This window comes from Ornithorhynchus anatinus, chromosome 2 (assembly GCF_004115215.2).
Source record: "Ornithorhynchus anatinus isolate Pmale09 chromosome 2, mOrnAna1.pri.v4, whole genome shotgun sequence".
NCBI classification, from domain to species: domain Eukaryota; kingdom Metazoa; phylum Chordata; class Mammalia; order Monotremata; family Ornithorhynchidae; genus Ornithorhynchus; species Ornithorhynchus anatinus.
Genome location: NC_041729.1, coordinates 129,343,950 through 129,369,006, shown reverse-complemented (window position 1 = coordinate 129,369,006; position 25,057 = coordinate 129,343,950). Strand labels below are relative to the sequence as shown.

The 25,057-nt window shown below is 36.8% G+C and overlaps 1 protein-coding gene across 1 annotated transcript in view; it reads left to right on the top strand.

The window, feature by feature from the left end:
• DACH1 (dachshund family transcription factor 1) overlaps nucleotides 1-25,057 on the top strand; it is a 487,154-nt gene that overhangs the window by 19,604 nt on the left and 442,493 nt on the right.

The following is a 25,057-nucleotide window of genomic DNA, read 5'->3' as shown; positions in this document are numbered from 1 at the left end:
CAGTGCTTGGCACATAGTAAACACTTAACAAATACCAATATTATTATTATTATCATTATTATTACTATTGAATTGTCTTTGAAGAACATATTTTCACTGGCTGAACTCTAAAAAGCAAGGTGAGGAAAAATGTCTGCAACTTAGAAAGATAGCTGTTTCACATTGCCCCAAGGGTGATATTCAGCATTTAGAATGTCCAATGGAATTTAGCTTTTATTTAGAAATCAATAAGTAGTATTTATTAAGTAAGTTCTTACTGTGTTCAGAGCTCTGTACTAACTGCTTAAGAATTCAGCAGAACTATCAAATCTGGTATCATTAGGAGAGCTAAAATTTGTTTGGATTTACAGTACTTTTTAAAGCCAAAATTTAAAAATGTATATTTTACAAATTAGATTCACAATCTACAGGAAAAAATATCATCTGGGTAATACACATCATTTTTTGAGTTCTAATTCCATCATTGTTGAATAAATTTGGGTGACGCCTAAAGTTAAACATGAAATTTTGTGTCTGCCAATTGCTTTGTGGCCTCTCAAATATAAAATAATGCTCCTTGTTTCATACTGCTACAGCTCCTCCTTTGTCAGTGGATTTATGACAGTGCCTTGACGTTTTTGTAAATTATGTAACACACACTGTTCCTCCTTTGTTATATTGTGAAATTTAGTAGGTTGTTGAAATTGCATTTGATTGATTTTCTTTTTTGGCATTTGCCTAGAAAGGAATTTAGTATCTGAAATTCACTAAGAGGAGGAGGAATCCAGTTGGATGCCTTTTGTTTGGGTTTGCTGAAGATGTCAAGAGGTTCAGGAATATTTGTGATATGTCTGTTGTTCGGTGAACTCTGAAAATAGGTAAGAATAACAATCTTTTAAAATCATCAGCACTTTTGCAACCTGAACAAATGTCAGCTCTCTAGAAAACTACACATTCAGTGTCAATGAGAAATACTTTCTTCAAAATCATGATGTACTGTTTGGCTGTTATTTAGGCACCTAGGTTTTTATATACTGATGTTTCAGTAGTAGGGTGAGAGTTTCTTAGAAATGTCTCCATGACTCTTATCAAAAAGATAAAAAAAACCTTTTTAAAATTCCCTCAAAATCTTTGTCTTTTGTGTCATTTTTCCATGTACTATATTCATTTTTGAAAATAATTTTCATTGTAACTGTTTAATTCTATTGCATATATGTTAATTTTGGTCCATATACACCATAGCACTAAAATGAGAAGAGAAGTTGGGAGGTTTCTGTAAGACCTATGTTCTGTCTGTAAAGGAATCACTAAAAAAGTCACACACAATTTTTGTAGGCTCAAAACATATGGTTAAAAAAAGAACTGGACTATCTGAGTTTCATTTAGCTTACTGAAGTTCTTATCCCTCGCTACTTTTAAGAAGTTGCAAAACCAGGCTTGCAGAACTACAGGTATATGTATTCATTATATTATGATACCAGGAAGGGAGAAGGGGACTTCATTTTTTTCTTCCATTCTAAGATTCTTTTAGTAGGCCCTGATTTTACCCAAGGTGTCATCTCCAGCTGACAAAGCAGATTTCTCAATTTAGTCTAGAAATGACATATTTAGCACTGGGTTTAACTTTTACCTCAATAGCACTGGTGATTGATGTCCATAATCTCTCCTACTCTACATTAGCTGGAGGGCATTTCTGAAATTTTGCACACTCTCTTTCTCAGATATAATACTGTTTTCTCTCTCCCTTTCATTCATTTGTAATTTTAAAAGTCCAAGAATCTCACTTAGGTCATCACAGAATAACCCAACAATATGTGTGAGCCTCTAAATGTTTTCCTTACCAGTGATAAAATTTCAGCTTTATGTGAGGGCTATTTACATTTGAAAGCTATATTAACCCACCTCGGTTGTATTCTCTACCTTTAGCCTTTAGGTTGCTATGTTTCTTTCGATCTGGTTACATGTTTTTTTATGAACCTAAATTCATTCATTGCACAGTGCCATGTAGATTGATGGATTGTTCAAGACTGAAAATAATGTTTATTTAACATACTCCAAGGAGCTGCTCCGAAATTCCGTTTCACTTGGTTCTGTGATTTCAGTTTGTGTAAAATTCATGTTCATTCAGAATTCCATGGCAAAGTTTGTGAACATGAGTGCAATTTGTCATGACGTTCTCTAGCATTTGCTAAACTGGAAGTGGTCTCTCAGGGGTGTTTCAGGTGCACTGATGCTTTTTCCCCTTCCCCTGCTGCTCCTTTGAATCAAGCTGATTGCTATGTCTCAAGAATCCACCCTTGATGTGTTCAGTCACCCGGTTAATTTGCCATTCTCTGTAGTGCCTCAGGTCTTTTTGTTCTCAGAGCAGAAAGTCTGCTTGGATATTTTGATATCCAAGTGTGTGGGTAGTATGTAGTCATCAGCCTGACACATATCAGTGATGTGTGAGTCCTTAGATATATAGGCTCTATCCTATCTGCTCGTTACACTCTCTCATTCTTCTCATGTTTCTTCTAATCAAGTGAGAGTGAAGGAAGGCATCTTTTTCCACAATATGTATCTCTATAAGGTTAATTATCTGTAGCCTACATTTCATGGAGGATCATTGTAGAGCTCTGCTCTTCCAGCTCCTATGGATGTGGGATGGAAAAGCACTTGGATAAACCCTTTTAGAACTCTGTATGGATTCCCTGTAACTCTATTTAACTGGAGAGTCTCTAGCACTAGATAAGTCACAGCTCGTTGTGGTCAGTGAATGTGACTGTTTACTGCTATATCCTGCTCTCCCAAGAGCTTAGTTCAGTGTTTCACACACAGTAAGTTGTCAATAAATATGAATTAATGGCCTACCTGGAAAGAGCATGAACCCAGGAGTCAGAAGACCTGGATTCTAATCCCAGCTCTGCCACTTATCCGCTAAGTGGTCTTAGGCAAGGCACTTCATTTCTCTGCATCTCAGTTACCTCATCTGTGAAATGGTGATTAAATCCTTCTCCTTCCGATGTATTCATGTAGGATATTCATTCATTCATCCATTCATTCATACAATAGTATTTATTGAGCGTTTACTATGTGCAGAGCACTGTACTAAGTGCTTGGAATATACAAATCGGTAACAGATAGAGACAGTCCCTGCCCTTTGATAGGCTTACAGTCTAATCGGGGGAGAACGGTAGGAACGGTATCCAACCTGATTAATCTGTATCTACCCCAGTGTTACTTAATTCAGTGACTGGACATTGTAAGCACTTAACGAGTACCATAAAAAAACCATTTAGGAGTTTAAGACGTAGGGAATTGAATGAATAATTGTTTGGTCACACACATGGAATAGATACCACCTGTTATCATGAGTCATACTGAATTCAATGGACAGCTATATAATATGTGTGTGTCTTCATATAGGTCATGTTAAGGTATCTAGATAGGCATATAAGATTGAGAGGAATGCTTATGTAAACATACACATATTCCCTCTATGTCAGATTCCCCTCAGCACCACCCCCCCCAATCAACATTTTAAACATTTGCCACAATGTGACATCACAGCCATTTTCCTAGCCTTTTCCAGGAGACACTGATATTCCGAGCAGTCTACTGTCTACTGTCACAGGAGATGAAGGCTCTTCCTTTTCCATCTTCGTTAAAAAATTGAAATATATAAATTCATTCATTCAATCGTATTTATTGAGCATTTACTGTGCGCAGAGTATTGTACTAATAATAATGTTGGTATTCGTTAAGCGCTTACTGTGTACCAAGCACTGTTCTAAGCACTGGGATAGATACAAGCTAATCAGGTTGTCCCACGTAGGGCTCACAATCTTCATCCCCATTTTACAGATGAGGTCACTGAGACAGAGAAATTAAGTGACTTGCCCAAGGTCACTTAACTGAAAAGCAGCGGAGCCGGGATTAGAACACATGACCTATGACTCCCAAGCCCAGGCTCTTTCCACTAAGCCACGTTTACTTCTCTAAGTGCTTGGAAAGTACAATTTGGCAACATATAGAGACAATCCCTACCCAACAATGGGCTCACAGTCTAGAAGGGGAATACAGACAACAAAACAAAACAAATAGGCATCACTACCATCAAAATATATAAGTAGAACCATAGATAAATGCACATAATTAATAAAATAGAGCAATAAATATGTACAAATATATACAAGTGCCATGGGGAGGGGAAGGGGATAGAGCAGAGGGAGGGAGAAGAGGTGATGGGGAGGGGAGGAGAAGCAGAGAGAAAGGAAGGGCTCAGTCTGGGAAGGCCTCCTGAAGGAGTTGAGCTCTCAGTAGGGCTTTGAAGAGGGGAAGAGAGTTAGTTTGGCAGATGTGAGGAGGGAGGACATTCCAGGTCAGAGGTAGGATTTGGGCCAGGGGTCGACAACAGGACAGGAAGGAATGAGGGACCTTGAGGAGGTTAGCGGCGGCAGAGGAGTGGGCTATAGGAGGAGAGAAGGGAGGTGAGGTAGGAGGGGGCAAGGTGATGGACAGCTTTGAAGCCAAGAGTGAGGAGTTTCTGCTTCAAGTGAAGGTTGATAGACAACCACTGGAGATTTTTGAGGAGGAGAGTGAGATGCCCTGAGTGTTTTTGTAGAAAGATAATCTGGGCAGTGGAGCAAAGTTTAGATTGAAGTGGGGAGAGACAGGAGGTTGGGCGATCAGAAAGGAGGCTGATGCAGTAGTCCAGTTGGGATATTATGAGAGATTGTACCATCAAGGTAGCAGTTTGGGTGGAGAGGAAAGGGCCTATCTTGGATATAAATCCATCTTGGAAGCTCACTGAGTCTCAACGACCATTTTTAGTTGCCATTCAAGTCTTGAAAAGTGGAGACAGAATCTTTGCATAGCATCTTTGCATAGCATTGGCACTGTTGTTTCTTTTTTTATTTCTGGATTTTTTTCTTTTCAATCAGAAGCAGCTGAATCTTTTAGTAACCCTTTGCCAGGAATCCCTAGGTTCAAATGATCTCCCTTCCCACATTTGCATATGTTCTATTAGTGTTGAAGCTGTTTTAATAATAATTTGGTATTTGTTTTAAAATTTAAACTGCCGGGAAGGAGGATACTTGGTTTCATTGGCGTTGCTTCATCATCTGGTGAGTTCCTTGTTGGTTAAAATCTCCCCATTTACAGGACTGGTGTTTCAAATGGTTAGTGAAACTAAAGAGACAGCTGCTTGTCCTTTTCAAAGATGGTGGCTTGCTAGATTCTCTGAAATATGGTTATGCTTCTGCCTTCTCAAAAATGGCTGCATTTCCACCCCTCCAAAAGTAATATCGCCATTGCCCTTCTCAAAGATGGTATTGAGGCAGAGGTGAATTGTTAGTGGGGTGAAAGTTGGGATCTCAGATATAGTGTCCAAGGCACTCAGTTAAGGGGCAATCTTAAGGGGTAGCAGTGATGAGATATGGACAAAATGTCACATATGATGCCAGCCTAATGTGATGGAATCATGAGGAATGTGTAGGAGGTCGTCTTTGGCTCCACCTCAGATGGCTGACTATTAGAGAAACAGGATGCCTCTAGCAAGTGCATGGGCTTGGAAAGTCAGAGGACTTGGGTTCTAATCCCTGCTCTGCTGAATGTCTGCTGTGTGACCATAGGCAAGTCACTTCACTTCTCTGTGCCTCAGTTACTTCATCTGTATAATGAGGATTAAGACTGTGAGCCCCAAGTGGGACAACCTGATTACCTTGTAACTATCCCAACACTTAGAACAGTGCTTGGCACATAGTAAGAGCTAACAGATACCATTATTATTATTATTATTATCTGAAAATGGCTCTGTGGAGGCTAAACCCACTGTGTATATTGTATCGCACTGATTGCTCAGTATTGGAGTCTCATCAGGAAGCAACTGATTGCTTATTTGCTCAACACTTTCATTAGGATGAACACATTTTCCTCATATTACATGAACAATAATTAAAAAAAGTTTTGATGTGGAATTGTAAAAGGCTTGGTAATATGGCAAATTCAGAATTTGTGGTATTACTGTTTTGTAAGAGTAAATCAAGGATACAGGTATCCCATAAAAAATATTATTTTGGGTTAAATTAAATTACAGGTAGTGTGTTGTAGTTAAAACCATTGCCATTTTTCTTAAACCAGGAGTTAGAATATTTGAATGATAAGAGAATTTCTCAACACACACACACACACACCCACACCCACACACAAATGAAAATGGAATAGAAAATTAAGGTTTTTTTTTTACAGTTGCCACCTTAGAGCTAATAGCCAGGTGGCTGGATTCCTATGAATGTTCTTTGATTGGTGTACTAGAAAAGCTTCCTTCTGACTGGAATTTGTTTTCAATCTGTTATCAAGCTTTTCTTTCCAACTGAGGAGAAGACAACCAAGAGCCCCACATTTCACAAGTGTTGAATGCCATACACATCCACACAAACATTTATTCTAATATCACATCATGCTGTATCACACAGGCTTGCATTGTCAAAAAACATTTCCGAATTCCCTAAAAACATACCATTACCATACCTCGTACAAGACTGAGGCTGTCTGGGTAGGATCACTTCCTTGGAGCAAAGCAGACAAATTTCATTTACAGGAGAGAGAGAAAGAGAGAGAGAGAGAATTGAATGAGTATATGTATATATGTGTGAGGGCTGTGCTTAAGAGAGCTTTCCTACAAACCAACAAAATTATGTAACTTCTCTGGACTGACCTCTCTTCCTAAAGTCCTAATCACCTAACAGTATCTCCTGGTAAATTAGAAGCCATTGACCATTCCCTTGCTCCTTGATCCTCCATAATTTGTTCCACTTCATCATTATTGTTTCTCATCTAAAATGCCAAATGAGGCTAATATACTTACTTTGAAAAGACCTAGATCCATGTTTAACTGCATTTGGTACTGGTTCAAGGGAAACCCAGATCACATGCCTAGCTCACTCTATGGCTATTGCATTCTAAATTAGATGACATCAATGATGTTAACCACACCTGCTCACACTATGATTATAGTGTAACCCTGTTTCTGTTGCTCCAGCGAAAGGAGTTTTGCTCTGGTCCAGTGTGTGTCCTGGCTGGAGCTGGCTAAAGAGGCTGAAGATTGCATAGGAATTTAGTGATGCACTGCATATCTACCTGCCCTGCCTTTCAATGTGATTGTTGGACTCCATGCCCTAGTGGAATGTGACTGGAAGTTTGGTTCTCGATCTGGAGGTTTGTAGGACTGAGGCTCCATCTTCTGAAGTATGGCAGTCTGTTGTCTGTCTCTTTCCTGTCTCTTCCCTTCTCACATTTAAAATAAATCAGTAGTATTTATAGAGCACTCACTATGTACAGAGCCCTGTGCTCAGCCCTTGAATAAATGACACAGTCTTTGCCTCTATTTCAGTGTCCTTTCTCTCCACATCTATGACAGAGGAGCTCATGTAGCAATTGCAACTAAATAGGTTATATGACTTATATGAAAAGTTTTCTTACTTTTCATCAACCTTCAGGGGTTGCACACATCTGTAATTCATTTATTTATATTAATGTTTGTCTGTCTCTTTAGACTGTTAGCTCCTTGTGGGCAGGGAACATGCGTAGGCTTGTCATACTCTGTCATACACTATTCTCCCAAGTACTTATTACAGTGCTCTGCACATGTTCAGCACTCAACAGATACGATTGATACAGGCTACATAATATTCCATGCTAACTTATAGTATTCTAGGGAAGTCTTATTAATACTAGCCCTAGTAATACTGAAAGTGATATATTCAGGTCTGTGTCTTTGAGCATATGGAATATCAACAGGTTTCACACAGTCAGGTATACCACACAGAGACTTTTATTTTTACCTTGTGTCACAAATATCAGTGCTTGTTTCAGTGAGGTGGCAATTACCAAGAGCTGGACAGCTGGAACTAAATTTAATTTTCACCTACATTTCACAGTTTCTTCCTGTTGAGAAGTGATTCTTCTATTCAGACATCATTCTTCAGGACTGAGAAAAATAGGTACAGCATTTTTTTAATGAAGAATTTAAAAACTAAGTAAACGTTCATGGAACCAAAAAAGGAATAACTAACATTAAGCACAATATACCATAAATTTTTAAAGTATCAATTATAGTTACTGCTTTTTGCTAATATCTTGCTTTTCTCTTAGCAAATGCCTTCATTATAGTGATGTCTGCAAACCTCGTCAGTTGTATTTTTGAACATGGAGTTTGGAGGCCTAAAAGCCCACAGAAAAAAAAACCTATTTAATTTTTAGTTATTAACCTTGACATCTTGTCATTTTGCTGGCTAGCCCATTTATTTAGTGTTGCCCATTAATATATAGCTGCCAATTCAAATGATGTCTGCTATATAAGAAATGGTCAAAGACTTTTGCATGTTAATTGTCCAATCACCTTCTTTGAGGAGGGCCAACACTGATAATATTGTATAGCTGATGTACTGCTGAGGTCTTATTATCTGCACCAATACTTCTGTTTATAATTTCCAATAGCTAAATATTCCTCATCATTTAAGAAAGAGCAAGAGAGATTCTTTTGTTTCCAGAAACATATATCACATTGAAAAAAACAAGATAAAAATTAAAACCCACATAGATTTAAATTTAATACAGGTATGGCTTTCCAAAATTTTCAGTTTTTTAAAATACATTATGACCATCTTCTAATTTTAGCTTGTATTTTTATTCATTCTACTTTAAATTTATTATTTTTAATTTCAATATTTAAATGTTTCTTCTCTCAGAGCCTCAAACTATTTCCTATTTTCTAGTGAGTAACACTTTCCAATCACAATTAAAATGCTGTTTCTTTGATATATATTGAATAGTATATATTAGCCTGATTGAAATAATGCCTTAGTCCTGAACTGTGGTTTTTTTAAATATCCATAGAAAAAGGAGATGTTCAAAAATCTTGGACTTCATTTTACAAGTACAGAAACTTTGTTGTTGTGCACCACTGCTTTTTTCATTTTATAATTTGCGGAATTTAAAATTATACTGGCATTTAAATCAATTTTATGAAAGCAGAACAATGCTCCATTCCATTAAAAAATCACTAATAAAATAGTAGTTTGTCTGGCATTTATTAGCTTGAATAATACACAGATATCACTGACCAGTTAATGCTATTTTCAGAGCTCAGAGTTTTTATTTGATAAAATAAATTATTTGATAAATATTATTATTTGATAAATATTTGATACAATTTGATTATCCATGTGGATAATTATCAAATTGAATCTTGAACTATTTGAGCTGGTTATCTAATTTGCTTTTGGAATGGTTATCTAGTTTACTCTTTTCTATGCTCTGTTGCTGCTTCTTCTCCTTTTGTTACTTTTCCTTCACCTGCTCTTTTTCCTTGTCCTCTTTTTCCTTCTCCTCCTGGCTACCTTCTGATCATTTCATCAATATAAAAAGCACCGACATCACAGAATGAGCAAGGAGACAAACTGAAATGCGAAGCTGTCAGTTTTGCTACTTATTAGCACCTCCCTTCTACAGAGACTCCTTCAGTTTTATAACTGCTTTAGCATTGACTTGCCACCTTTGTTTGCCAGCACTTACCAGGAATATAAAAGAATGACCTTAGAAAAAAACAGTAGGCCTGTACTGCAGAGGTCACAGATCACATTTTAGGCAGGAAATGGAAATGGTAGTACCCAAAGTAGAAGATGGTGGTGACATACCATAAAGGATCGCAGCCCTGCTAGCACCACATGAACTTCTGGCCATGATTCTTTACAAAAACTGATTTGTCATTTACTATATTTAATCTCAATTTCTCAATCACTGCTTTACATTTTAACAGATTCCAAATTGTTCTACTTTGAGAAGGTAGGAGCATTCCTGATAGTTCACTATAGTAATGACTTAACAGTCCTGTTTAATAAATGTTTCATCACAATTTTTATAAGGAAATATGCTATTTTAATGGTAAGAATATGCTTAAAATACCCAAATCCAGTTGCTTCATTACTTCACTTTTTGGGCACTGGAGCCTTTCTCTAATGTTCCTTTTTCATAAGAGATTCCTTATTCCAAACTCTTCTCACAGTGGTCATAATTATTTAATATATTAAATCATTCTTCATTCAGTGATCTTCTATTGTCTACTGTCTTAATTCCCATAGATGACTGCCACCCCAAACTAACTTTTAATTAATCTTTTTGCTGTAAAGAAGACAAGCTCATTTAAAATTATTAAGAAAAAGATAAGAAATTAGAGTATTTGTTATGTTTGTTTTACATAACAACAGTGGTATTTTTTAGTTTTGCAATTTAAACTACAATGATTAAATTAACCTTAAGTAAGACAGCATCAACATGAGCAAATAGTTGTTTTTTTAGTTACATATGTCATCCTTCCTCTTAAATATTGAGATAATTAGAAGGCTTCTCTCTACAGTGCTAGAGCATAAAGTGGAAGACTAATTGGTGAGTTAAAAAATCTGATTTGCATAACACACAAAAAAATCTACTTGGCAAGCTTGATACATTATGATTGATGGTCACAATACCCAAATTCTGTAGACAATTACTTGATTAACCTCTGAGCTCTGGTGATATGGAGAGTTCACTTGGTTCAATTAATCAGTGGTATTTATTGAGTACTTATTCTTGAGATAAAGTATAGTACAAAGAAATAGGTATAGATAATCACTTTACGCTAGGACTTTACAGACTAGAGGAGAAGTCAGTCTTTAAAATAAGTAATGGAAAGAGAAAGTGGCAGAGTGCAAGTATATGTACACAATTGCTGTGGGACTGGTGGTGGGGTGACTACCAAGTGCTTGTGGGCTTCTTATATGAAACCAGATAGTCGACATAGAGGGTAAAGTTTACTGGGGAATGAGGGCTCAGCCGTGGAAGGCCTCCTAGAGGAGTTGTGATTTTAGGAGGACTTTGAAGGTGGAGAGAGTGATGTTCTGTTGAATATGAATGGAAAGGAGGATGTAGACAAGGCAAAGGGTCAAAGTCAGATTAGAAGAGAATGAGGCGTAGAGAGTAGTTTGTCCTAGAGGAGCAAAATGTACAGGTTGGGTTGTAGTAAGAGGTCAGTTAGATGAGGTAAGAGAGAGGCAGCTGATTGAGTGCTAAAGAACAGAGACCATGGAATTAGATTGAAAAAGCAACAAAATATCAGGGATAAAATCCTATATCAGTTTTAAACATTAGTATAATTGGCATGCATCAACCAAAATGTAAAACTGACATTTTTAATTTGGTTTTATAATTTCAATGACTGAAAAATATCAAACTCTGAAGCAAGCTGATACTGAAAACATTTACCTAATGCCCTAATTTTAGCAATGATTGTAGTGTTATCCGAAAGAACTGCATTAACCTCCATATAAGCCTCTGTACCTATTTTCTGTACCTTTTTTTCTGACTTAGATTTAATTTATACCATCCAAGGCTAACTTCTCCAGATGAAACTAAAAGGAAACTATGTAGGATTTGGCTAATACCCTAGGGTTTGGGATTTGCTAGTCTGAAAATTGCACCATGAAGCCTTTCTAATACCAACTCCACTACTTGACTGTGTGTAACCTTGGGCAAGTCACTTAATTTCTCTGGGGAATTGAGTTTTGTCAGGGAAGGCTTTTCAGAGGCAATTTGATTTTAGTTGGGTTTTTGAAGAAGGGTGGGGTGGTGGTCTGTTGGATATAAAGAGGAAGGAAATTCAGGAAGGAGGAAGGCTGTTAGTAAGGGGTCGGTCGATCGTGAGAGAGAATAGGTTGGTGTTAAAAGAGTGTGGTGTGCTGACTAGACTGTAATGAGAGAGGAGTGGAGTTAGGTAGGAAGTAGGGAGCTGATTGAATACCTTAAATTGTAGGATTTTCTGTTTAGAGAAGGATGAGCAACTAGAGGTTCTTGAGAAGTAGAAAAATGATATGGTCAGGAGAGTGAAGTATGGACTACAAAGGGGAGACTGGTAACTGGTAACTTGCAACCTCTTTATTTTTGAGTCTCCTCTGGCCTCTTACATTTATCTCACACACTGTCAGAAAGACGAAGGGAAACTGTGTGCTCTAGTTGTAACTACTATAAGCAGATGACCCAGTTGTAATCTAGTGCTCTCATTTGTCCCATCCAGTGAAGCTGTTAATGCACAAGCATTGTTTTGATATTTGCAGGACTGGCACTTTCTCACACCATTACCACCATCATCAACATTATTTATTAAGGATGTTGCAGAAAATTGAGAACATATTCTTATTCTTGCATCATTGGACAGAATGCTACCTAGATAGCAGAATTTTATAATAGCAGTAAACTCTGTATTTCCAGCAGATATACTTCTTAATTTTGTGGTGATCTTGCCCAGTGCAGATTAGTATTTAACATTGCTGTCTCATCCAGAATACTTTGCTGATTCTGGAAAGAGATTCATATTTATATGATTTGTGTATTCACATAGAGCAAATTCAACTATATATATATATATATATATATATATATATATATATATATATGTTCTTATGTGATTAATTTGAAGACAGTCCAATGATGTTCTAAATTGAGTTTGTAGAGTTTCTCAGAGGATAAGGATGATTTTTGTTTACCAACTTTTCTATCTTTCTAGTTGATTCTTGAGGCTGGGCTGGCAGAAAGGTTCATTAAAGGTTGGACCTGTTATTCAAATCTTGTGGTGATCAAAAGCTCAAGCAGAGGAACGTCAGTTTTGTTATCGATGGCTATACCATTATGGAAGACCCTTAGAGACATTTGGGGAATCAAATATCTTTATTAGTAATCAAAATCTAATATTATGAAGTGTTCAGTGTCAACAAATGAGGTTAGCAAGTACCATCATAATGTGCAGTAAAGACCTTGTGCACTGAACCTTTCTGTTATTTAATGCCACACTGTAATTCTGGGATTACTTTTACTATGAGTGTACTTCATCAGGAAACTTTATGCCACCTGGGGCTGTGGTATTTACTCTGAAACTGACTAATTTACATGAAGTAAGTGCCATTCTTGTTTTTGAGAGGCTGTTTGCACAACATCCCAGTATAATGTCACATGCTATTCGTTTGCTTGGTTGTTTGTTTTGGATTTTTGCACCCCAAGCCAGTATCTTCCAAGAGGTTAGTTTAAATTCATTCAAGAGTATTTCATTCAATAGTATTTACTGAGCGCTTACTATGTGCAGAGCACTGTACTAAGCGCTTGGAATGTACAAATCGCTAACAGATAGAGACAGTCCCTGCCCTTTGATGGGTTTACAGTCTAATGGGGGAAGACGGACAAACAAGAACAATAGCAATAAATAGAATCAAGGGGATGAACATCTCATTACAACTATTGCAAATAGAATCAAGGTGATGTACATTTCATTAACAAAATAAATAGGGTAATGAAAATATACACAGTTGAGCAGACGAGTACATTGCTGAGGGGATGGGAAGGGAGGAGGGAAGGAACAGAGGGAAATGCGGGGAAAAGAGGGTTTAGCTGCAGCGAGGTGAAGAGGGGCGGTAGAGGGAGCAGAGGGAGAAGGGGAGCTCAGTCTGGGAAGGCCTCTTGGAGGAGGTAAGCTGTAAATAGGGTTTTGAAGAGGGGAAGAGAATTAGTTTGGTGGAGGTGAGGAGAGAGGGCATTCCAGGACCGCGGGAGGGCGTGGCCCAGGGGTCGACGGCGGGATAGGCGAGAAGGGGGGACGGTGAGGAGGTGGGCGGCAGAGGAGTGGAGCGTGCGGGGTGGGCAGTGGCAAGGTGATGGAGAGCCTTGAAGCCTAGAGTGAGAAGTTTTTGTTTTGCGTGGAGATTGATAGGCAACCACAGGAGGTTTTTAAGAAGGGGAGTGACATGCCCAGAGCGTTTCTGCAGGAAATGTTCTACTTAAATGAAGTAGAACATTTTGTAGTGACATGCTTTCTAGGTCCCTTCCCTTCTTGAGGTTAGTAATGGAGTTGCTAAAATGCTCATTTGCTACTGAATGGTATTGTTATCCTTTTAGCCACCAAACAAGCAAAATATCCTTGACTGACACTAAATCAATTTTAAATTTTGCAATAATAATAATAATAACAACAATAATTATGGTATTTGTTAAGCCCGTACTATGTGTCGGGCACTGTACTAAGCGCTGGGGTAGATACAAGGTATTGGGTTGGTTACGGTGCCTATCCCACAGGGGGCTCACATACAAGGTATAGGGTTGGTTACGGTGCCTATCCCACAGGGGGCTCACAGTTCTTATCCCTGTTTTACACATGAGGTAACTGAGGCACAGAGAAGATAAGTGACTACCCAAATTCACATAGCACACAAGTGGCAGAGCTGCACTGCCATTGGTTGGAATGTTTAAATTATTTTTTTGAGAATAATAATGATAATGTTGGCATTTGTTTGGTGCTTACTATGTGCAGAGCACTGTTCTAAGCACTGGGGTAGATACAGGGTAATCAGGTTGTCCTACGTGAGGCCCCCAGTTAGTCCCCATTTTACAGATGAGGTAACTGAGGCACAGAGAAGTTGTGACTTGCCCACAGTCACACAGCTGACAAGTGGCAGAGCCGGGATTTGAACCCATGACCTCTGACTCCCAAGCCCAGGCTCTTTCCACTGAGCCACGCTGCTTCTCTGTGGAGAAGAAGGGTAATCGGTTGGCTACAGAGTTATCTACACTTTCACCCTGATCCCTTATTGGCCAAAAATATATGTGAAAGGCTGGTGACTGGGGTCATTTTAATGTCATGGAATACTAATTATTGCAGTATTTGTTAAGCACTTTCTATATGCCAGGCACTGTACTAAGCACTGGGATGGATACAAGCATATCAAGTTAGACACAGTCACATCATACTTGGGGCTCACAGTCTCAATCCCAATTTTACAGATGAGGTAACCGAGGCACCGAAAAGTAAAGTGACTTGCCCAAGGTCACAGCAGGCAAATGGCAGAGCCGGGATTGGAACACATGACCTTCTGACTCCTAGGCCCATGATCTATCCACCACACCATGCTGCTTCGTGGAACAGAGTACCTTTCTGTATACTTCTCAGTTGCAGATGTGTTTATGCCCATTTTTGTTTTATATGCTGTTACTGATTGTAGCACTGTTGCTGTAAAAAAAGTAGTGTATTTGTCCTACATAGAAAACGTTAGGAAAGATACTCAACCAGGAAACTACTCTTCAGTGAAATGTACATTATTTTTCTTTACCTGAAAAATAATTTAATCTGTGGCTATTTACACAGCTATTCTATCCATGATATTGATCATTATCACCTGACACTGCTGTGGAAATCCTAAAAATATTCACAATTCATTCATTCAATAATATTCATTGGGCACTTACTATGTGCAGAGCACTATACTAAGTTCTTGGAATGTACAATTCGGCAACAGATAGAGACAGTCCTGCCCAGTGATGGGCTCACAGTCTAATCACAAATGCTGATTGTTGGAGAGAAAGAAGGACAAGAAAAACTGTAATTAGAATGACTCAGAGAAACGTTTTTGCTTCAATTCTTTCAAATGCTGCTGGACTGTAAACTCGTTGTGGGCAGAGAATTGTCTACCAACTCTGCTGTATTGCAATAAGTGTGCTCTGCACACAGTAAGCAGTCAATAAATACAGCTGACTGATTAATTAAACCATGTCATTGATCTTTATTTAGAGCAAAATAAATTGTCCAAAATAATTAGTGCAATAATGGGAAAGCAGCTTGGCCTAGTAGATATGAGCACGAGCTTGGAGTCAGAAGGACCTGGGTTCTAATTCTGGCTCTGCCACGAGTCTGCTGTGTGACCTTGGACAAGTTATTTAACCTATCTGTGCCTTAGTTATCTCATCTCTAAAATGGGGATTAAAACTATGAACCCCATGATGTATCTTATGTCTACCCCAGTGTTTAGCACAGTGTAAGACACATAGTAAGCACTTAACAGATATCATTAAAAAATAATAATCATACTTGGAGGAAAAGTGATGAATCCTTATATGCTGTCTTATAGTTGGAGATTTTCATTCTCCCAAGCTAACCTCCAACTGTATCTTGTACTTGTCTCTCCTGCCTCCATCCACATTGTTCCCCTCTGACAAACGACAGTTCTTCCCTCATTGAAAGCCTACCTAAAATTTCCCTGCCTTCAACAAGGCTTCCCTGATTAATTTCCTAACAGGAAATGGCTACTACTACTATTATTTCTACTACTACAATGGAAAGAATGCTTTTTGTTTTGTTTTGTTTTGAATGTGAAACTTTCAAGAATCAATAGGACACCTTAGCTTTAGGATTTGGTAAACAATAATTCTTTGTCCTGTGCACACAGTTAATTTAAACCTCCTCAAAATAACTTTTTTGTTTATTATATTAAAAAGGTTGAAGACTACATGCCAGAAGAATAGTATGTGAAAATTGATTTGAAAATTGAACCAAAACAAACCAGTAACTTCAATGGTTTAAAATGGTTTATGACCTCCTATATTTTACTGCAGGCCAGCTGTATTGTAGCAACTTTAGTTGTCCTTTTCTCTTTCCCTTTAAAGTGTCATTTTATCATTTTCAGTGAGCGCCACTTGAAGAATATGAAGGCTTCCATTACACCTCAAAAGCTACTTCTCATACACAATGATTTCTGACTAGTTACTACATTGCAACTGTATACTGCAGCTTAGGGATGAATGGGTGTAAAGAAGAATGAGATAGCTAATTGAAACTTCAGAGGTAATTTAGGGAGACAGGATGCAATTACCTGTCTTGGACGTGTGCCAGTTTAGTGGGATTTCCACCCTTGTGTTTTCACAGTGTCTCAAGGAGTGATTCAGAAAGCGGTCACAAAATCTGTTTAAAGCTTGTGTTGGTTGAGAACTTTCACTGTAATGAGATCTTTTCCGTGCCCTGGTTCTTCATTCTATGATGCAACATTTCTTACCTGTTGATTCAGAGACAAGAGGGCCATTTGTGAAATAACAATACTTCAATACAAAAAAAAAATTAGCAAGAGGAGTCTTTTGTTTGAGAAGATGCACGTCGGTGAGTTTACTTTTATGTAAAGAATATAGTTATTTTTCTCAACTTTAAGTTTTTATTTACTGCTTGATTCTGTATTTGTTCTTCTAGACTGAATGAATCATCATCATTTCCTGTAGTTGCCAGATAGAGTGTACGGGATTGTCCTCAAATTCAGTGACTCATTTCATTTTCCCAAAGTCTGTCAGCAGATGAAGCGTCATTATTCTGAATTTGAGTGTTAAAAACATCCCTTTATCTGGGTAGTAATGGATGGGTGAAGCTGACCCCTGCTGGGTTCACTTACCCTGCCAACCCTAACATCTCTGTCATTCATTCTGATGTCCTTCTATTCAGGGGATGGGTATATATCTAAATTGTCAAGTTGAACCACAACATTTTTGTATTTCAGTTATTTAATAGGAAAGAATGAAGTTCATATTCACTTGTTTTCTAAGTCTAGCATGTTTCTAGAGAACCACATTATCAGATAGATACATATTTTTTAGGCAACTAGGCCAAAAAAATACCACACTGTCGGTGTGGCTGAAATATTGGAATATTGTTAATAAGAAAGACTGGGGAGGCACAAGGTGAGGAAGGTATCATAGAGAAGTAGGAGGAGCAAGAAAAGGTGAAGAAAGGAAGGTGGGTAAATTATTGGGAATGTGAAGAGCCACAAGGGATAAGCAGAAGAACCAAGAACTCCCAGAGGCTGGACTTATTTGTGGAAATGTTTTTGTCATAAATCTCTCCAGGTAATAGTAAATTAGGTTTCCTTTGGGTATTAGACTTCTAGTGTGTAACTGCGCTACATTATGGTTTCCAGAAATTTCATGAGTAGAATTACTTTATAATGAAATCTAAAGTGACAGGTGTCATGTAATCCTATTAAGAATTATTTTTTAATGTGTACTTACATCATTCTTTCACTAAGAGGTCAGGGGCCCACTAAGTGTACTTAAGAAAAGAGGGAGAATGTGTAACCCTCATCCTACCATTAAGTATTTAGCATTGTATTCTTGACTAAAACACTGTAATGGAACAAGTGAATGTTTTTCAAACAGTGTGAAACTGCTTTAGATGCAGCACAGTGTAGTGAAAGACTAAATAGTTTCAAATTTGTCCATGGACTAACATATAGTGTTTACAACCAAATTTTTCTGCACTGAGGAGTTTCGCAGGCACAAACTCCCAAATTTGTAGAGCAATTTATCTAGGAAAGTCTACTGTCTGTCAGGGGAGGAAGGAGGTACCAAAGTTCTCTTGTAGAGCATCTATAAACCTAATGGCAAGAGCAAGGGCTTGGGAGTCAGAAGTCGTGGGTCTAATCCCAGCTCCTCTATTTGTCTGCTGTGTGACCTTGGGCAAGCCACTTAACTTTTCTGTGCCTCAGTTACCTCATCTGCAAAAATGGAGATTAAGACTATGAGCCCATGTGGGACAACCAGATTACCTTGTATCTACCCTGGTGCTTAATACAGTGCTTGGCACATAGTAAACGTTTGACAGATATTATTATTATTATTATTATTCCTATTATTGTTATTATTTAATGAAATAAGATAAAATTATGGCAATATTTACTGTGAGATATAAAATTTGGCAAATGCCCTGGAATTTTCCTTTCCAGAGAGGTAAAAGGCCATTGACATATTTTTTCTCTATAATCCCAAAATAATGAACTTAATGGAAAAAATAAAGATGAAATGATCTTAAACATTGGACATCCTTAAACATGTTAAATATTTCCCAATCATTTCTTCTCCTAGCAAAGCAAAATAATCAATCAATCAATCAATAGTATTTATTGAGCATGGCATAGTGGATAGAGCGTGGGCATGGAGTCAGAAAATCATGCGTCAGAAAGTCAGAAAATCCTGGCTCCACCACTTGTCTGCTGTGTGGTTTGGGGGAAGTCACCTCACTTAACAGTGCTTGGCTTAAATACCGTTATTATTATTATTATTCTCTGTGCCTCAGTTACCTCTTCTCTAAAATGGGGATTGACACTCTGAGGCTCATGTGGGACAGGGACTGTGTTCCAACTGATTTGCTGGTATCCACTCCAGCGCTTTGTACAGTGATTGGCACAGAGCAGACACTTAACTAATACCTCGATTATCATTATTACTATGTGCAGAATACTCTTATAAACCCTTGGGAACTCTCAGACATGTTCCCTGACTATTATGAATTTACAGGCTAGAGGAACTGTAATGTCTATTTAAATATCTATTGAAAACATTGGCAAGCATCGGTAAGCATTTCATCCATTTCATCTGAATATATAATATATTTGCTAATATATTGGCATCAGATTAGTTTATCTATTACTATATCGAAAGTAAAGAAATGTGGACGATGGACAAAATTTCATTAATTGAGAAATAAAAAGAGAAGCTCTTTATTATACTGAATTTCTATGTCCCATATATATGTATATATACATATATAATTATTCTTTAAATAATTTATTTTTCCTTCTTTTTATGTAGTCTTTGGTCTTTACATTGGAGATTTTTGCTTTTGTCCCTATATGATATGTTAATACTTGGTAGAAAAAAGAATTAACACTTGCATAATAAATATTTTAAGACTTTGTCAATAGTACATTTTTGGGTTGGATTCATTTTATTAATTGAATTATTTAACTTCTGGAAAAAAAACTATTTTTTTTAATTTTCTGAATTGTAGCCTTATTGGATACTGCTATAAAAAGAAGTTCGTAAGTAATGAGTATCCCATTCTATTATCATTAAGAGATTCACTTCATTTTTATCCTATTTGGCTGTCTCCTCTTTGTAAGTCTTCAGACTAATGAGAAAGTCTTAGAATGGTCCTTTACTGTCTAAACACCAAGCACATAAATGCTTTTCAATAGAAATAGCACTAGAAATGCATACAGAGATAATACGCAGCCTGAGAAATACTTGTGTGCTGACAGCTATCCAACAGTGTTGTCACAGCAGGAAGACATCAGTTGAAGAAACAGATAGTGACCTCAGAAAAAGTCTGGTCAGCAGTGTGGACAGGGTTTCACAAGATTATAAATCACTCTGGGGTCGAGCTGTTCCCACCATAAAGAAAGCATGGTCGTTTTATTGTAATCTAATAAGAGCTGGGAGCAAAGGATGGCTCCAGGGTGTGTTTGAAAAAAAAATATCTTGATTACGGTTTCAAAACTATACAGTTTCCTTGCCATTGAAGTGCAGATTATGGGGTTAAAACCATGTAAGGATTGGATTACCTTTTTTAGCTGGTTGTTATCCCCCGGTTCATGAATCAAAAAGTATTTAAATTAAAATGAACTTTTGGGACTAATCCCAATATGTAACTTGATGGGGGGAAATTAATCATGATTTTGTGATAGATTATTAGTCATTTAAATCCTTCATTTTAAGCAGCTTCACTAAATCTGGAGACTGGAACTCCAGTGAGTATAGAATAGGATGGAAAGTGTGTATGTGTGTGTGTGTGTATGTGTGTGTGTGTTGGTCTAAGGTGATAAAATTCAATAAGAAATACTTTAATTCAAGAAATATTCCAATATGGGGCAATTTTTTTTTAATTGTGAGCCTCATGAGGAACAAGCACTTGTATCTTCCATGCTTAATCAGTGCTTGGCAAATCCACAATTATTATCATTGTTATTGTTGGCATTATTATTATTGTGACAATCAAGGTAAAATAATAGCATTATGGATGATTGAAGCAGTTAAGAGTCACATATTGGAACATTTCTTTTAATATTTGTGTTACTATTTTATATTCTCATTTAGATTCATTGATAGGAAAATATTTTCATAATTGAAATGTGGTACCTCTTGTCTTAAAGTAATTACATTTTAAATTAATAAATTAGCATTAAAAAGTTAGCATGTATGTACTTAGAACTTCTAAAATATGATCATATTAGAACCTTGCATATATGAAATATGCTTTCAAAGTTATAGCAATATTCAGTGTGAAAATTAAGCAAATGCTTTGTTGACATTTTGAAAGATTGCAACAATTTTCATTTAGTCTAATAGTATTTTAAATGGTGGTCATAAGAGTTGGACTTTTTTCAGTCACTTGGCCCATAATCTTCAGATTCTTCGACTAATTTAATCTTATACAATTCTATATGCCATAACTACCCTATTTCCACTTTAAAACCTTATCTTATTCGCTTTTAATCATTTTCACATCGTTCTGACTTCTCAAATTGTGTTTTTTGCTGTACTTTGATTTCAAAGGCAGAGCGATACTTTAAAAAAAAGTGGACAACTGTTACATTTAGGTATACATATTACATTTCCAATTACTTATAATTATTAATATAATTTCAATTATATTACTTTTTAATGTTATTTCTTAAGCACTTACTATGTGCCAAGCACTGCAACAAGTGCTGGGTATATACAAGATACTCAGATTAGACCAGTCCCTGTCCCACATAGAGATGACAGTTTAAGTATTTGAAGGTAAATGCTTTAAGGATTAATTGCTGTTTTTGTGCTGTTTATATGACTTGGTTTATTTTCTTCTTTCAAAACCCCAACTAGAGACAAACTTTAGGCTATGGAAAATTCAGATGGAATAAAGCCATCAATCAATAGTATTTATTGAGGTTCTTATTGTTTGCTTATTGGTATTTGTACTTTAGGAAAGTACAATAAATTTATTAAATGCTTCTAATCAATCACCGTTGTGATCTCTTTAGGATCTGAAGATGATGTCACTCATAGTGAGATTTTAACAGTGAATGTGAGTGTGTCTGATAGGATCAATGGCTGATCAATGATTCTTTCCATTCTTTCCATGTGAGTGCTCCACTTTATGTATTTGACTTTGATATCTACATTATCTGGCACCAATTTGAATTCTGATTCTCTGGCAGGTTCGATCATCTTGACACTTGTGTTCTAAGAAAGTCACCCCATTCCAGTATCGTAATTTAAGAATCTTGAAACTAGAAGGATAAAAATCTTTACAATAACTTGGACAACAATCACTTAGTACTAAGATTTCTCATGTGGATCCAAATGGAATTTTAATCAACTGGTTAAGGAAGAAAAACAAATACAGTTACTTTGATTTATCACTTGTAACCTTGCTGGTTTCATGAAAAAAGTGGTGCATCTAAGAAAGATGATATAACCACTACCTATGTTTGAAATAAATCACTAGGTTTTGATGAAGAAAATTCCTGTGTGAACCTTTTACGGGGAAGGTGTACCTATGTAGCTGGATGAATGCTTTGTTTAGAATTTGAAAAGTTTAATATTTGTTTTACCTGCTTGGTGTAAAGAGATAATAATATGAACAATGGAAAGATGTCTATTTGGAATTTTGACATTAACAAAAAATTGTTGAAGATTATGTGTTGACCAAGTTGTCATCTTTAAATTGCCAAGAATTCAAATTTGATAAAAATAATACTTAATATGAAGTTTATTAAATCTATCTGAAAAATGAAGAAAACAAATCTTATTAGTCTGCTTAGGAACCAAGCAATATTACATGCCCTTGTACAATTCACTATATAAAATGAATCTTTTTCAATATTTTTTCTTCCATTTCAAATTTACTTTGAAATCGTAAAAAAATCACAGATAGCACAATATGTATGTGCTTATTTTTAGATAATTGTATCAGTGCTCTCAAAACTTAAAACTCTCTGATTCTATGAGATTAGAAATACTTAAATATTCTAGTTGATAGAGAAATGTATTGCAAGCCTCTCTTTAAGATAAGTTTAAGAACAGAAAATGTTAAGATTTTCTCACACTGCCAGTAGATCTTAATGCTAACTTAGAAGCATTCACAATCAATAATTAGTGGTATTCATTGAATGCTTTCTCTTTAAACGATCCCTCATCTCAAGATCTTTACAATTTAGTAATTACTCTTACTTCTGCAGTCCAGTTTACATACTTTGTCCTTCTCAAGCTAAACGATTCCTTTTGCTGCCTTCTCATCTTTCCCACTACCAGTCCTTTGTCACACCTTTCTCTTCCTTTTGGGAAGGAACTCCCTTTGCCTAAAATACAATTTCATGTCTATTTCCTTTTGCAAAGTCTTTTTGAGGTCACACCTCTGAAAGACTTTCTCCAATTGATTTTTCTTTTCCCCAGATCAACTCTCCCTTTTATCACCTTATCACTTCTGCATTAATTATGCTCTCTTGCATCTACATAATTCTGTACATTTCATGAGTACATTTATGTACCCCTACTATGTAAGCACTTACTCATCAAGATTTCCATTTTAACTTCTCCTTCTTTCTGTAAAAGAGTTTTGTTTCTTCCCCTCTAAACATTAAGCTATCCAAAGGCAGCCTTAGTTACTATTCTGTTCATTAATCGGTGGTATTTATTGAAACCTTGTTATGTGCAGAATGCCTGGTAGAGAACGAAATACAACAGAGTAGATACGTTCCCTGTCCACAGTGATATTCTGACCCAAGCACTTAAAAAGTGCTTGAAGTATTATGAGTATTCAAAACAATGATTTGTTGATTTAGAAAGATAATATCTTTTTGGAACCTCTAATAAGATAGACTCTTTAATATTCAAACTCCTATGTAAAAGGTATAATACTCAATAAATCAACTCTCAACTTAATCATGAAACATCTATCAGAAATGCTGCTTTTAAATTTGGGGAGGATATGAATGAATGAGTTTAAGGTTACAAATCTTGGTGCTGGCCTTTTTCTCTAAGTAATGACATTACTTGGAAATAGAAGTAATCAATTTTATATGAAAAGAGGAATGGCCACTTATTTTATGGGAAGATTTATTATTTAAACTAAATGCCCCAAACTATAATTTCCCATATTTGGCATGGTTAGCAAACCTAATCCGAACAATTGCATTTATGGAGCTGCTTACCTTCTTTTCCTTATTCAGCAAGTGCCATGCAAAGTACAAAAAATTATTAACTTCTAGAATTCAATTTTAAGTGTTGAGATAGTTTTACATTGAAAGTAAGCCAATATATTTACAAACTTACTGATTAATATTCTCTGTCAAAGACTATGTGCTTCTGTAAGGCATTGCCCGTCTTTTGAGGTAGTCAGGCATCTTTCTTTCAATCAGTCAATCAATCAATTGCATTTACTGAGAGCTTACTGTGTGCAGAGCACTGTACTAAGCACTTGGGAGATACAATATAAAAGAATTGGTAGAATATTTCTTGCCCCAAATGAGCTGAAAGCCTAGAGATAGAAATGAACATTAATATAAATAAACTACGGATATGTACATAAGTTCTGTGGGGCTGAGGGAGGGTTAAATAAAAGCAGCAAATCAGGTTGATGCAGAAGCAAATGGGAAAAGAGGAAATGAGGGCTTAGTCAGGGAAGGCCTATTGCAGGAGGTATGCCTAAGTAGCATGGTTTAGTCGATAGAGCACGGGCCTGGGAATCAGAAGGACATGGGTTCTAATCCTAGCTCTGCCATATGTCTGCTGAGTGACCTTGGGCAAGTCACTTAACTTCTCTGGGCCTCAGCTACCTCATCTGTAAAATGGGGATTAATAGTGCGAGTCCCATGTGGGACAGGGACTGTGTCCAGCCTGATTGACTTGTATCTACCCCAGGGCTTAGGCCAGTGCTAAGTGCTTAATAAGTACCATTGTTATCATTGTTATCATTATTATTATTATTATTATTATTGTACAATTTTTAAGGTGGGGAGAGTAATTTTCTGTCAGATATGAACATTTCAGGCCAGAAGACAGACATCAGCAAGAGATCAGCAGTGAGACAGATGAGATCGAGGTAAAGTACTTTGACATTGAAAGAGAGAAGTGTGTGGCTGGGTTGCAGTAGGAGAGCTGTAAGGGGAGTTAGGAGGGAGGGTTGTGGGTTGAAAATATGGGTTGAATGAGAGAGAGGAGTCAAGCAAAACACTAAGGTTATGGGCTTATGAGATAAGAAGAATGGTGTTGCTGACAGGAAAAACAGAGGTAGGACAGGATTTAGGCAGGAAGATAAGGAGTTGTGTTTTGGACATCTGAAGTTTGAGGCACCCATGGGATATTCATTCATTCATTCAATAGTATTTATTGAGCGCTACCATGTGCGGAGCACTGTACTAAGCGCTTGGACAGTGACAGAGACACAGAGACA